Genomic DNA, 9,785 nt, shown 5'->3' on the forward strand with positions numbered 1-9,785 from the left:
GTGTATCTTAAAGTAAATTACTTGCTTCAGGAAAAACTCCCTAGCTGCTTGAATATGAGCCGAAATAGCTCAGTTGGGAGAGCGTTAGACTGAAGATCTAAAGGTCCCTGGTTCGATCCCGGGTTTCGGCAACACGAGAGCTTTTTGGGTCGTGTACCTTAAGGTAAATTACTTTCTTCAGGAAAAATTCCCTAGCTGGTTGAATATGAGCCGAAATAGCTCAGTTGGGAGAGCGTTGGACTGAAGATCTAAAGGTCCCTAGTTCGATCCCGGGTTTCGGCATCACGAGAGCTTTTTGGGTCGAGTATCTTAAAGTAAATTATTTGCTTAAGGAAAGTTTACCTGGTTGCATGAATAAGAGCCGAAATAGCTCAGTTGGGAGAGCGTAAGACTGAAGATCTAAAGGTCCCTGGTTCGATCCCGGGTTTCGGCGACATCAAAGCTTTTTGGGTCGTGTACATTAAAGTAAACTGCTTTCCCAAGGAAAGCGTCCCTGGTTACATGAAAAAGAGCCGAAATAGCTTAGTTGGGAGAGCGTTAGACTGAAGATCTAAAGGTCCCTGGTTCGATCCCGGGTTTCGGCAACAGCAGAGGTGTTTGGATCGTGTATCTTAAAGAAAATTATTTTCTTCAGGAAAAATTCCCTAGCTGCGTGAATATGAGCCGAAATTGCTCAGTTGGGAGAGCGTTAGACTGAAGATCTAAAGGTCCCTGGTTCGATCCCGGGTTTCGGCAACATGAAAGCTTTTTGGGTCGTGTACATTAAAGTAAACTGCTTTCCCAAGGAAAGTGTCCCTGGTTACATGAAAAAGAGCCGAAATAGCTTAGTTGGGAGAGCGTTAGACTGAAGATCTAAAGGTCCCTGGTTCGATCCCGGGTTTCGGCAACAGCAGAAGTGTTCGGATCGTGTATCTTAAAGTAAATTATTTTCTTCAGGAAAAATTCCCTAGCTGCTTGAACAAGAGCCGAAATAGCTCTGTTGGAAGAGCGTTAGACTAAAGATCTAAAGGTCCCTGGTTTGATCCCTGGTTTCGGCAATATGAAATCTTTTTGGATAGTATATCTTAAAAAAAATTATTTGCTTCAGGAAAAATTCCCTAGCTGCTTGAATGTGAGCCGAAATAGCTCAGTTGGGAGAGCGTTAGACTGAAGATCTAAAGGTCCCTGGTTCGATCCCGTTTTTCGGCAACACGAGAGCTTTTTGGGTCGTGTATATTAAAGTAAATTACTTGCTTCAGGAAAAATTCCCTAGCTCCTTGAATATGAGCCGAAATAGCTCAGTTGGGAGAGCGTTAGACTGAAGATCTAAAGGTCCCTGGTTCGATCCCGGGTTTCGGCAACACGAGAGCTTTTTGGGTCGTGTACCTTAAGGTAAATTACTTTCTTCAGGAAAAATTCCCTAGCTGCTTGAATATGAGGCGAAATAGCTCAGTTGGGAGAGCGTTGGACTGAAGATCTAAAGGTCCCTGGTTCGATCCCGGGTTTCGGCATCACCAGAGCTTTTTGCGTCGAGTATCTTAAAGTAAATTATTTGCTTAAGGAAAGTTTACCTTGTTGCAAGAATAAGAGCCGAAATAGCTCAGTTGGGAGAGCGTTAGACTGAAGATCTAAAGGTCCCTGGTTCGTTCCCGGGTTTCGGCAACGTGAAAGCTTTTTGCGTCGTGTACATTAAAGTAAACTGCTTTCCCAAGGAAAGTGTCCCTGGTTACATGAAAAAGAGCCGAAATAGCTTAGTTGGGAGAGCATTAGACTGAAGATCTAAAGGTCCCTGGTTCGATCCCGGGTTTCGGCAACAGCAGAGGTGTTTGGATCGTGTATCTTAAAGTAAATTATTTTCTTCAGGAAAAATTCCCTAGCTGCGTGAATATGAGCCGAAATTGCTCAGTTGGGAGAGCGTTAGACTGAAGATCTAAAGGTCCCTGGTTCGATCCCGGGTTTCGGAAATACGAGAGCTTTTTGGGTCGTGTATCTTAAAGTAAATTATTCGCTTCAGGAAAAATTCAATAGCTGCTTGAATATGAGCCGAAATAGCTCAGTTGGGAGAGCGTTAGACTGAAGATCTAAAGGTCCCTGGTTCGATCCCGGGTTTCGGCATTCGAGAGCTTTTTGGGTCGAGTATCTTAAAGTAAATTATTTGCTTCAGGAAAGTTTACCTGGTTGCATGAATAAGAGCCGAAATAGCTCAGTTGGGAGAGCGTTAGACTGAAGATCTAAAGGTCCCTGGTTCGATCCCGGGTTTCGGCAACATGAAAGCTTTTTGGGTCGTGTACATTAAAGTAAACTGCTTTCCCAAGGAAAGTGTCCCTGGTTACATGAAAAAGAGCCGAAATAGCTTAGTTGGGAGAGCGTTAGACTGAAGATCTAAAGGTCCCTGGTTCGATCCCGGGTTTCGGCAACAGCAGAAGTGTTCGGATCGTGTATCTTAAAGTAAATTATTTTCTTCAGGAAAAATTCCCTAGCTGCTTGAACAGAGCCGAAATAGCTCTGTTGGAAGAGCGTTAGACTAAAGATCTAAAGGTCCCTGGTTTGATCCCTGGTTTCGGCAATATGAAATCTTTTTGGATAGTATATCTTAAAAAAAATTATTTGCTTCAGGAAAAATTCCCTAGCTGCTTGAATGTGAGCCGAAATAGCTCAGTTGGGAGAGCGTTAGACTGAAGATCTAAAGGTCCCTGGTTCGATCCCGGGTTTCGGCAACACGAGAGCTTTTTGGGTCGTGTATCTTAAAGTAAATTACTTGCTTCAGGAAAAATTCCCTAGCTGCTTGAATATGAGCCGAAATAGCTCAGTTGGGAGAGCGTTAGACTGAAGATCTAAAGGTCCCTGGTTCGATCCCGGGTTTCGGCAACACGAGAGCTTTTTGGGTCGTGTACCTTAAGGTAAATTACTTTCTTCAGGAAAAATTCCCTAGCTGCTTGAATATGAGGCGAAATAGCTCAGTTGGGAGAGCGTTGGACTGAAGATCTAAAGGTCCCTGGTTCGATCCCGGGTTTCGGCATCACCAGAGCTTTTTGCGTCGAGTATCTTAAAGTAAATTATTTGCTTAAGGAAAGTTTACCTTGTTGCATGAATAAGAGCCGAAATAGCTCAGTTGGGAGAGCGTTAGACTGAAGATCTAAAGGTCCCTGGTTCGATCCCGGGTTTCGGCAACACGAGAGCTTTTTGGGTCGTGTATCTTAAAGTAAATTACTTGCTTCAGGAAAAACTCCCTAGCTGCTTGAATATGAGCCGAAATAGCTCAGTTGGGAGAGCGTTAGACTGAAGATCTAAAGGTCCCTGGTTCGATCCCGGGTTTCGGCAACACGAGAGCTTTTTGGGTCGTGTACCTTAAGGTAAATTACTTTCTTCAGGAAAAATTCCCTAGCTGGTTGAATATGAGCCGAAATAGCTCAGTTGGGAGAGCGTTGGACTGAAGATCTAAAGGTCCCTAGTTCGATCCCGGGTTTCGGCATCACGAGAGCTTTTTGGGTCGAGTATCTTAAAGTAAATTATTTGCTTAAGGAAAGTTTACCTGGTTGCATGAATAAGAGCCGAAATAGCTCAGTTGGGAGAGCGTAAGACTGAAGATCTAAAGGTCCCTGGTTCGATCCCGGGTTTCGGCGACATCAAAGCTTTTTGGGTCGTGTACATTAAAGTAAACTGCTTTCCCAAGGAAAGCGTCCCTGGTTACATGAAAAAGAGCCGAAATAGCTTAGTTGGGAGAGCGTTAGACTGAAGATCTAAAGGTCCCTGGTTCGATCCCGGGTTTCGGCAACAGCAGAGGTGTTTGGATCGTGTATCTTAAAGAAAATTATTTTCTTCAGGAAAAATTCCCTAGCTGCGTGAATATGAGCCGAAATTGCTCAGTTGGGAGAGCGTTAGACTGAAGATCTAAAGGTCCCTGGTTCGATCCCGGGTTTCGGCAACATGAAAGCTTTTTGGGTCGTGTACATTAAAGTAAACTGCTTTCCCAAGGAAAGTGTCCCTGGTTACATGAAAAAGAGCCGAAATAGCTTAGTTGGGAGAGCGTTAGACTGAAGATCTAAAGGTCCCTGGTTCGATCCCGGGTTTCGGCAACAGCAGAAGTGTTCGGATCGTGTATCTTAAAGTAAATTATTTTCTTCAGGAAAAATTCCCTAGCTGCTTGAACAAGAGCCGAAATAGCTCTGTTGGAAGAGCGTTAGACTAAAGATCTAAAGGTCCCTGGTTTGATCCCTGGTTTCGGCAATATGAAATCTTTTTGGATAGTATATCTTAAAAAAAATTATTTGCTTCAGGAAAAATTCCCTAGCTGCTTGAATGTGAGCCGAAATAGCTCAGTTGGGAGAGCGTTAGACTGAAGATCTAAAGGTCCCTGGTTCGATCCCGTTTTTCGGCAACACGAGAGCTTTTTGGGTCGTGTATATTAAAGTAAATTACTTGCTTCAGGAAAAATTCCCTAGCTCCTTGAATATGAGCCGAAATAGCTCAGTTGGGAGAGCGTTAGACTGAAGATCTAAAGGTCCCTGGTTCGATCCCGGGTTTCGGCAACACGAGAGCTTTTTGGGTCGTGTACCTTAAGGTAAATTACTTTCTTCAGGAAAAATTCCCAAGCTGCTTGAATATGAGGCGAAATAGCTCAGTTGGGAGAGCGTTGGACTGAAGATCTAAAGGTCCCTGGTTCGATCCCGGGTTTCGGCATCACCAGAGCTTTTTGCGTCGAGTATCTTAAAGTAAATTATTTGCTTAAGGAAAGTTTACCTTGTTGCAAGAATAAGAGCCGAAATAGCTCAGTTGGGAGAGCGTTAGACTGAAGATCTAAAGGTCCCTGGTTCGTTCCCGGGTTTCGGCAACGTGAAAGCTTTTTGCGTCGTGTACATTAAAGTAAACTGCTTTCCCAAGGAAAGTGTCCCTGGTTACATGAAAAAGAGCCGAAATAGCTTAGTTGGGAGAGCATTAGACTGAAGATCTAAAGGTCCCTGGTTCGATCCCGGGTTTCGGCAACAGCAGAGGTGTTTGGATCGTGTATCTTAAAGTAAATTATTTTCTTCAGGAAAAATTCCCTAGCTGCGTGAATATGAGCCGAAATTGCTCAGTTGGGAGAGCGTTAGACTGAAGATCTAAAGGTCCCTGGTTCGATCCCGGGTTTCGGAAATACGAGAGCTTTTTGGGTCGTGTATCTTAAAGTAAATTATTCGCTTCAGGAAAAATTCAATAGCTGCTTGAATATGAGCCGAAATAGCTCAGTTGGGAGAGCGTTAGACTGAAGATCTAAAGGTCCCTGGTTCGATCCCGGGTTTCGGCATTCGAGAGCTTTTTGGGTCGAGTATCTTAAAGTAAATTATTTGCTTCAGGAAAGTTTACCTGGTTGCATGAATAAGAGCCGAAATAGCTCAGTTGGGAGAGCGTTAGACTGAAGATCTAAAGGTCCCTGGTTCGATCCCGGGTTTCGGCAACATGAAAGCTTTTTGGGTCGTGTACATTAAAGTAAACTGCTTTCCCAAGGAAAGTGTCCCTGGTTACATGAAAAAGAGCCGAAATAGCTTAGTTGGGAGAGCGTTAGACTGAAGATCTAAAGGTCCCTGGTTCGATCCCGGGTTTCGGCAACAGCAGAAGTGTTCGGATCGTGTATCTTAAAGTAAATTATTTTCTTCAGGAAAAATTCCCTAGCTGCTTGAACAAGAGCCGAAATAGCTCTGTTGGAAGAGCATTAGACTAAAGATCTAAAGGTCCCTGGTTTGATCCCTGGTTTCGGCAATATGAAATCTTTTTGGGTAGTATATCTTAAAAAAAATTATTTGCTTCAGGAAAAATTCCCTAGCTGCTTGAATGTGAGCCGAAATAGCTCAGTTGGGAGAGCGTTAGACTGAAGATCTAAAGGTCCCTGGTTCGATCCCGGGTTTCGGCAACACGAGAGCTTTTTGGGTCGTGTATCTTAAAGTAATTTACTTGCTTCAGGAAAATTTCCCTAGGTGCTTGAATATGAGCCGAAATAGCTCAGTTGGGAGAGCGTTAGACTGAAGATCTAAAGGTCCCTGGTTCGATCCCGGGTTTCGGAACACGAGAGCTTTTTGGGTCGTGTAGCTTAAGGTAAATTACTTTCTTCAGGAAAAATTTCCTAGCTGCTTTAATATGAGCAGAAATAGCTCAGTTGGGAGAGCGTTAGACTGAAGATCTAAAGGTCCCTGGTTCGATCCCGGGTTTCGGCATCACGAGAGCTTTTTGGGTCGAGTATCTTAAAGTAAATTATTTGCTTCAGGAAAGTTTACCTGGTTGCCTGAATAAGAGCCGAAATAGCTCAGTTGGGAGAGCGTTAGACTGAAGATCTAAAGGTCCCTGGTTCGATCCCGGGTTTCGGCAACGTGAAAGCTTTTTGGGTCGTGTACATTAAAGTAAACTGCTTTCCCAAGGAAAGTGTCCCTGGTTACATGAAAAAGAGTCGAAATAGCTTAGTTGGAAGAGCGTTAGACTGAAGAATTAAAGGTCCCTGGTTCGATCCCGGGTTTCGGCAACAGCAGAGGTGTTTGGATCGTGTATCTTAAAGTAAATTATTTTCTTCAGGAAAAATTCCCTAGCTGCGTGAATATGAGCCGAAATTGCTCAGTTGGGAGAGCGTTAGACTGAAGATCTAAAGGTCCCTGGTTCGATCCCGGGTTTCGGCATTCGAGAGCTTTTTGGGTCGAGTATCTTAAAGTAAATTATTTGCTTCAGGAAAGTTTACCTGGTTGCATGAATAAGAGACGAAATAGCTCAGTTGGGAGAGCGTTAGACTGAAGATCTAAAGGTCCCTGGTTCGATCCCGGGTCTCGGCAACATGAAAGCTTTTTGGGTCGTGTACATTAAAGTAAACTGCTTTCCCAAGGAAAGTGTCCCTGGTTACATGAAAAAGAGCCGAAATAGCTTAGTTGGGAGAGCGCTAGACTGAAGATCTAAAAGTCCCTGGTTCGATCCCGGGTTTCGGAAACAGCAGAGGTGTTTGGATCGTGTATCTTAAAGTAAATTATTTTCTTCAGGAAAAATTCCCTAGCTGCGTGAATATGAGCCGAAATTGCTCAGTTGGGAGAGCGTTAGACTGAAGATCTTAAGGTCCCTGGTTCGATCACGGGTTTCGGAAATACGAGAGCTTTTTGGGTCGTGTATCTTAAAGTAAATTATTTGCTTCAGGAAAAATTCCCTAGCTGCTTGAACATGAGCCGAAATAGCTCAGTTGGGAGAGCGTTAGACTGAAGATCTAAAGGTCCCTGGTTCGATCCCGGGTTTCGGCAACACGAGAGCTTTTTGGGTCGTGTACCTTAAGGTAAATTACTTTCTTCATGAAAAATTCCCTAGCTGCTTGAATATGAGCCGAAATAGCTCAGTTGGGAGAGCGTTAGACTGAAGATCTAAAGGTCCCTGGTTCGATCCCGGGTTTCGGCAAGGTGAAAGCTTTTTGGGTCGTGTACATTAAAGTAAACTGCTTTCCCAAGGAAAGCGTCCCTGGTTACATGAAAAAGAGCCGAAATAGCTTAGTTGGGAGAGCGTTAGACTGAAGATCTAAAGGTCCCTGGTTCGATCCCGGGTTTCGGCAACAACAGAGGTGTTTGGACCGTGTATCTTAAAGTAAATTATCTTGTTCAGGAAAAATTCCCTAGCTGCGTGAATATGAGCCGAAATTACTCAGTTGGGAGAGCGATAGACTGAAGATCTAAAGGTCCCTGGTTCGATCACGGGTTTCGGAAATACGAGAGCTTTTTGGGTCGTGTATCTTAAAGAAAATTATTTGCTTCAGGAAAGTTTACCTGGTTGCATGAATAAGAGCCGAAATAGCTCAGTTGGGAGAGCGTTGGACTGAAGATCTAAAGGTCCCTGGTTCGATCCCGGGTTTCGGCAACATGAAAGCTTTTTGGGTCGTGTACATTAAAGTAAACTGCTTTCCCAAGGAAAGTGTCCCTGGTTACATGAAAAAGAGCCGAAATAGCCTAGTTGGGAGAGCGTTAGACTGAAGATCTAATGGTCCCTGATTCGATCCCGGGTTTCGGCAACAGCAGAGTTGTTTGGATCGTGTATCTTAAAGTAAATTATTTTCTTCAGGAAAAATTCCCTAGCTGCGTGAATATGAGCCGAAATTGCTCAGTTGGGAGAGCGTTAAACTGAAGATCTAAAGGTCCCTGGTTCGATCCCGGGTTTCGGAAATACGAGAGCATTTTGGGTCGTGTATCTTAAAGTAAATTATTTGCTTCAGGAAAAATTCCCTAGCTGCTCGAATATGAGCCGAAATAGCTCAGTTGGGAGAGCGTTAGACTGAAGATCTAAAGGTCCCTGGTTCGATCCCGGGTTTCGGCAATATGAAATCTTTTTGGATAGTATATCTTAAAGTAAATTATTTGCTTCAGGAAAAATTCCCTAGCTGCTTGAATGTGAGCCGAAATAGCTCAGTTGGGAGAGCGTTAGACTGAAGATCTAAAGGTCCCTGGTTCGATCCCGGTTTTCGGAAATACGAGAGCTTTTTGGGTCGTGTACATTAAAGTAAACTGCTTTCCCAAGGAAAGTGTCCCTGGTTACATGAAATAGAGCCGAAATAGCTTAGTTGGGAGAGCGTTAGACTGAAGATCTAAAGTTCCCTGGTTCGATCCCGGGTTTCGGCAACAGCAGAGGTGTTTGGATCGTGTATCGTAATGTAAATTATTTTCTTCAGGAAAAATTCCCTAGCTGCGTGAGTATGAGCCGAAATTGCTCAGTTGGGAGAGCGTTATACTGAAGATCTAAAGGTCCCTGGTTCGATCCCGGGTTTCAGCATCACGAGAGCTTTTTGGGTCGAGTATCTTAAAGTAATTATTTGCTTCAGGAAAGTTTACCTGGTTGCATGAATAAGAGCCGAAATAGCTCAGTTGGGAGAGCGTTAGACTGAAGATCTAAAGGTCTCTGGTTCGATCCCGGGTTTCGGCAACGTGAAAGCTTTTTGGGTCGTGTACATTAAAGTAAACTGCTTTCCCAAGGAAAGTGTCCCTGGTTACATGAAAAAGAGCCGAAATAGCTTAGTTGGGAGGGCGTTAGACTGAATATCTAAAGGTCCCTGGTTCGATCCCGGGTTTCGGCAACAGCAGAGGTGTTTGGATCGTGTATCTTAAAGTAAATTATTTTCTTCAGGAAAAATTCCCAAGCTGCGTGAATATGAGCCGAAATTGCTCAGTTGGGAGAGCGTTAGACTGAAGATCTAAAGGTCCCTGGTTCGATCACGGGTTTCGGAAATACGAGAGCTTTTTGGGTCGTGTATCTTAAAGTAAATTATTTGGTTCAGGAAAAATTCTCTAGCTGCTTGAATATGAGCCGAAATAGCTCAGTTGGGAGAGCGTTAGACTGAAGATCTAAAGGTCCGTGGTTCGATCCCGGGTTTCGGCCTCACGAGAGCTTTTTGGGTCGAGTATCTTAAAGAAAATTATTTGCTTCAGGAAAGTTTACCTGGTTGCATGAATAAGAGCCGAAATAGCTCAGTTGGGAGAGCGTTAGACTGAAGATCTAAAGGTCCCTGGTTCGATCCCAGGTTTCGGCAACATGAAAGCTTTGTGGGTCGTGTACATTAAAGTAAACTGCTTTCCCAAGGAAAGTGTCCCTGGTTACATGAAATAGAGCCGAAATAGCTTAGTTGGGAGAGCGTTAGACTGAAGATCTAAAGGTCCCTGGTTCGATCCCGGGTTTCGGCAACAGCAGAGGTGTTTGGATCGTGTATCTTAAAGTAAATTATTTTCTTCAGGAAAAATTCCCTAGCTGCGTGAATATGAGCCGAAATTGCTCAGTTGGGAGAGCGTTAGACTGAAGATCTAAAGGTCCCTGGTTCGATCACGGGTTTC

The 9,785-nt window shown here is 43.9% G+C and overlaps 38 non-coding genes across 38 annotated transcripts; all 38 read left to right on the plus strand.

Moving 5' to 3' along the window:
- The first annotated feature begins 58 nt into the window (after positions 1–58).
- TRNAF-GAA (transfer RNA phenylalanine (anticodon GAA)) lies at positions 59–131 on the plus strand. Its single transcript has one exon. It is a non-coding gene; the product is annotated as a tRNA-Phe (tRNA).
- Positions 132–511: 380 nt separating this feature from the next.
- Positions 512–584, plus strand: TRNAF-GAA (transfer RNA phenylalanine (anticodon GAA)). The gene has a single exon. It is a non-coding gene; the product is annotated as a tRNA-Phe (tRNA).
- Positions 585–662: 78 nt separating this feature from the next.
- Positions 663–735, plus strand: TRNAF-GAA (transfer RNA phenylalanine (anticodon GAA)). Its single transcript has one exon. It is a non-coding gene; the product is annotated as a tRNA-Phe (tRNA).
- Positions 736–813: 78 nt separating this feature from the next.
- Positions 814–886, plus strand: TRNAF-GAA (transfer RNA phenylalanine (anticodon GAA)). The gene has a single exon. It is a non-coding gene; the product is annotated as a tRNA-Phe (tRNA).
- A 78-nt stretch (positions 887–964) lies between these two features.
- On the plus strand, positions 965–1,037 carry TRNAF-AAA (transfer RNA phenylalanine (anticodon AAA)). Its single transcript has one exon. It is a non-coding gene; the product is annotated as a tRNA-Phe (tRNA).
- Positions 1,038–1,266: 229 nt separating this feature from the next.
- TRNAF-GAA (transfer RNA phenylalanine (anticodon GAA)) lies at positions 1,267–1,339 on the plus strand. The gene has a single exon. It is a non-coding gene; the product is annotated as a tRNA-Phe (tRNA).
- A 229-nt stretch (positions 1,340–1,568) lies between these two features.
- Positions 1,569–1,641, plus strand: TRNAF-GAA (transfer RNA phenylalanine (anticodon GAA)). Its single transcript has one exon. It is a non-coding gene; the product is annotated as a tRNA-Phe (tRNA).
- Positions 1,642–1,719: 78 nt separating this feature from the next.
- TRNAF-GAA (transfer RNA phenylalanine (anticodon GAA)) lies at positions 1,720–1,792 on the plus strand. Its single transcript has one exon. It is a non-coding gene; the product is annotated as a tRNA-Phe (tRNA).
- Positions 1,793–2,021: 229 nt separating this feature from the next.
- TRNAF-GAA (transfer RNA phenylalanine (anticodon GAA)) lies at positions 2,022–2,094 on the plus strand. Its single transcript has one exon. It is a non-coding gene; the product is annotated as a tRNA-Phe (tRNA).
- A 77-nt stretch (positions 2,095–2,171) lies between these two features.
- TRNAF-GAA (transfer RNA phenylalanine (anticodon GAA)) lies at positions 2,172–2,244 on the plus strand. Its single transcript has one exon. It is a non-coding gene; the product is annotated as a tRNA-Phe (tRNA).
- Positions 2,245–2,322: 78 nt separating this feature from the next.
- TRNAF-GAA (transfer RNA phenylalanine (anticodon GAA)) lies at positions 2,323–2,395 on the plus strand. Its single transcript has one exon. It is a non-coding gene; the product is annotated as a tRNA-Phe (tRNA).
- A 77-nt stretch (positions 2,396–2,472) lies between these two features.
- Positions 2,473–2,545, plus strand: TRNAF-AAA (transfer RNA phenylalanine (anticodon AAA)). Its single transcript has one exon. It is a non-coding gene; the product is annotated as a tRNA-Phe (tRNA).
- Positions 2,546–2,623: 78 nt separating this feature from the next.
- Positions 2,624–2,696, plus strand: TRNAF-GAA (transfer RNA phenylalanine (anticodon GAA)). The gene has a single exon. It is a non-coding gene; the product is annotated as a tRNA-Phe (tRNA).
- A 78-nt stretch (positions 2,697–2,774) lies between these two features.
- TRNAF-GAA (transfer RNA phenylalanine (anticodon GAA)) lies at positions 2,775–2,847 on the plus strand. The gene has a single exon. It is a non-coding gene; the product is annotated as a tRNA-Phe (tRNA).
- Positions 2,848–3,076: 229 nt separating this feature from the next.
- TRNAF-GAA (transfer RNA phenylalanine (anticodon GAA)) lies at positions 3,077–3,149 on the plus strand. The gene has a single exon. It is a non-coding gene; the product is annotated as a tRNA-Phe (tRNA).
- A 78-nt stretch (positions 3,150–3,227) lies between these two features.
- Positions 3,228–3,300, plus strand: TRNAF-GAA (transfer RNA phenylalanine (anticodon GAA)). Its single transcript has one exon. It is a non-coding gene; the product is annotated as a tRNA-Phe (tRNA).
- Positions 3,301–3,680: 380 nt separating this feature from the next.
- Positions 3,681–3,753, plus strand: TRNAF-GAA (transfer RNA phenylalanine (anticodon GAA)). Its single transcript has one exon. It is a non-coding gene; the product is annotated as a tRNA-Phe (tRNA).
- A 78-nt stretch (positions 3,754–3,831) lies between these two features.
- TRNAF-GAA (transfer RNA phenylalanine (anticodon GAA)) lies at positions 3,832–3,904 on the plus strand. The gene has a single exon. It is a non-coding gene; the product is annotated as a tRNA-Phe (tRNA).
- Positions 3,905–3,982: 78 nt separating this feature from the next.
- Positions 3,983–4,055, plus strand: TRNAF-GAA (transfer RNA phenylalanine (anticodon GAA)). Its single transcript has one exon. It is a non-coding gene; the product is annotated as a tRNA-Phe (tRNA).
- Positions 4,056–4,133: 78 nt separating this feature from the next.
- TRNAF-AAA (transfer RNA phenylalanine (anticodon AAA)) lies at positions 4,134–4,206 on the plus strand. The gene has a single exon. It is a non-coding gene; the product is annotated as a tRNA-Phe (tRNA).
- A 229-nt stretch (positions 4,207–4,435) lies between these two features.
- Positions 4,436–4,508, plus strand: TRNAF-GAA (transfer RNA phenylalanine (anticodon GAA)). The gene has a single exon. It is a non-coding gene; the product is annotated as a tRNA-Phe (tRNA).
- Positions 4,509–4,737: 229 nt separating this feature from the next.
- TRNAF-GAA (transfer RNA phenylalanine (anticodon GAA)) lies at positions 4,738–4,810 on the plus strand. Its single transcript has one exon. It is a non-coding gene; the product is annotated as a tRNA-Phe (tRNA).
- Positions 4,811–4,888: 78 nt separating this feature from the next.
- On the plus strand, positions 4,889–4,961 carry TRNAF-GAA (transfer RNA phenylalanine (anticodon GAA)). Its single transcript has one exon. It is a non-coding gene; the product is annotated as a tRNA-Phe (tRNA).
- Positions 4,962–5,190: 229 nt separating this feature from the next.
- On the plus strand, positions 5,191–5,263 carry TRNAF-GAA (transfer RNA phenylalanine (anticodon GAA)). Its single transcript has one exon. It is a non-coding gene; the product is annotated as a tRNA-Phe (tRNA).
- Positions 5,264–5,340: 77 nt separating this feature from the next.
- On the plus strand, positions 5,341–5,413 carry TRNAF-GAA (transfer RNA phenylalanine (anticodon GAA)). The gene has a single exon. It is a non-coding gene; the product is annotated as a tRNA-Phe (tRNA).
- Positions 5,414–5,491: 78 nt separating this feature from the next.
- On the plus strand, positions 5,492–5,564 carry TRNAF-GAA (transfer RNA phenylalanine (anticodon GAA)). The gene has a single exon. It is a non-coding gene; the product is annotated as a tRNA-Phe (tRNA).
- A 78-nt stretch (positions 5,565–5,642) lies between these two features.
- TRNAF-AAA (transfer RNA phenylalanine (anticodon AAA)) lies at positions 5,643–5,715 on the plus strand. The gene has a single exon. It is a non-coding gene; the product is annotated as a tRNA-Phe (tRNA).
- Positions 5,716–5,793: 78 nt separating this feature from the next.
- TRNAF-GAA (transfer RNA phenylalanine (anticodon GAA)) lies at positions 5,794–5,866 on the plus strand. Its single transcript has one exon. It is a non-coding gene; the product is annotated as a tRNA-Phe (tRNA).
- Positions 5,867–6,245: 379 nt separating this feature from the next.
- Positions 6,246–6,318, plus strand: TRNAF-GAA (transfer RNA phenylalanine (anticodon GAA)). The gene has a single exon. It is a non-coding gene; the product is annotated as a tRNA-Phe (tRNA).
- A 229-nt stretch (positions 6,319–6,547) lies between these two features.
- On the plus strand, positions 6,548–6,620 carry TRNAF-GAA (transfer RNA phenylalanine (anticodon GAA)). Its single transcript has one exon. It is a non-coding gene; the product is annotated as a tRNA-Phe (tRNA).
- Positions 6,621–7,150: 530 nt separating this feature from the next.
- On the plus strand, positions 7,151–7,223 carry TRNAF-GAA (transfer RNA phenylalanine (anticodon GAA)). The gene has a single exon. It is a non-coding gene; the product is annotated as a tRNA-Phe (tRNA).
- A 78-nt stretch (positions 7,224–7,301) lies between these two features.
- On the plus strand, positions 7,302–7,374 carry TRNAF-GAA (transfer RNA phenylalanine (anticodon GAA)). Its single transcript has one exon. It is a non-coding gene; the product is annotated as a tRNA-Phe (tRNA).
- A 78-nt stretch (positions 7,375–7,452) lies between these two features.
- On the plus strand, positions 7,453–7,525 carry TRNAF-GAA (transfer RNA phenylalanine (anticodon GAA)). The gene has a single exon. It is a non-coding gene; the product is annotated as a tRNA-Phe (tRNA).
- A 229-nt stretch (positions 7,526–7,754) lies between these two features.
- TRNAF-GAA (transfer RNA phenylalanine (anticodon GAA)) lies at positions 7,755–7,827 on the plus strand. The gene has a single exon. It is a non-coding gene; the product is annotated as a tRNA-Phe (tRNA).
- Positions 7,828–8,207: 380 nt separating this feature from the next.
- On the plus strand, positions 8,208–8,280 carry TRNAF-GAA (transfer RNA phenylalanine (anticodon GAA)). Its single transcript has one exon. It is a non-coding gene; the product is annotated as a tRNA-Phe (tRNA).
- Positions 8,281–8,810: 530 nt separating this feature from the next.
- TRNAF-GAA (transfer RNA phenylalanine (anticodon GAA)) lies at positions 8,811–8,883 on the plus strand. Its single transcript has one exon. It is a non-coding gene; the product is annotated as a tRNA-Phe (tRNA).
- A 531-nt stretch (positions 8,884–9,414) lies between these two features.
- TRNAF-GAA (transfer RNA phenylalanine (anticodon GAA)) lies at positions 9,415–9,487 on the plus strand. The gene has a single exon. It is a non-coding gene; the product is annotated as a tRNA-Phe (tRNA).
- Positions 9,488–9,565: 78 nt separating this feature from the next.
- On the plus strand, positions 9,566–9,638 carry TRNAF-GAA (transfer RNA phenylalanine (anticodon GAA)). The gene has a single exon. It is a non-coding gene; the product is annotated as a tRNA-Phe (tRNA).
- The last annotated feature ends 147 nt before the right edge of the window (positions 9,639–9,785 follow it).

Source organism: Phalangium opilio, unplaced genomic scaffold (assembly GCF_054372755.1).
Source record: "Phalangium opilio isolate 3A_F unplaced genomic scaffold, DU_Popi_V2 ptg000217l_1, whole genome shotgun sequence".
Classification (NCBI taxonomy): domain Eukaryota; kingdom Metazoa; phylum Arthropoda; class Arachnida; order Opiliones; family Phalangiidae; genus Phalangium; species Phalangium opilio.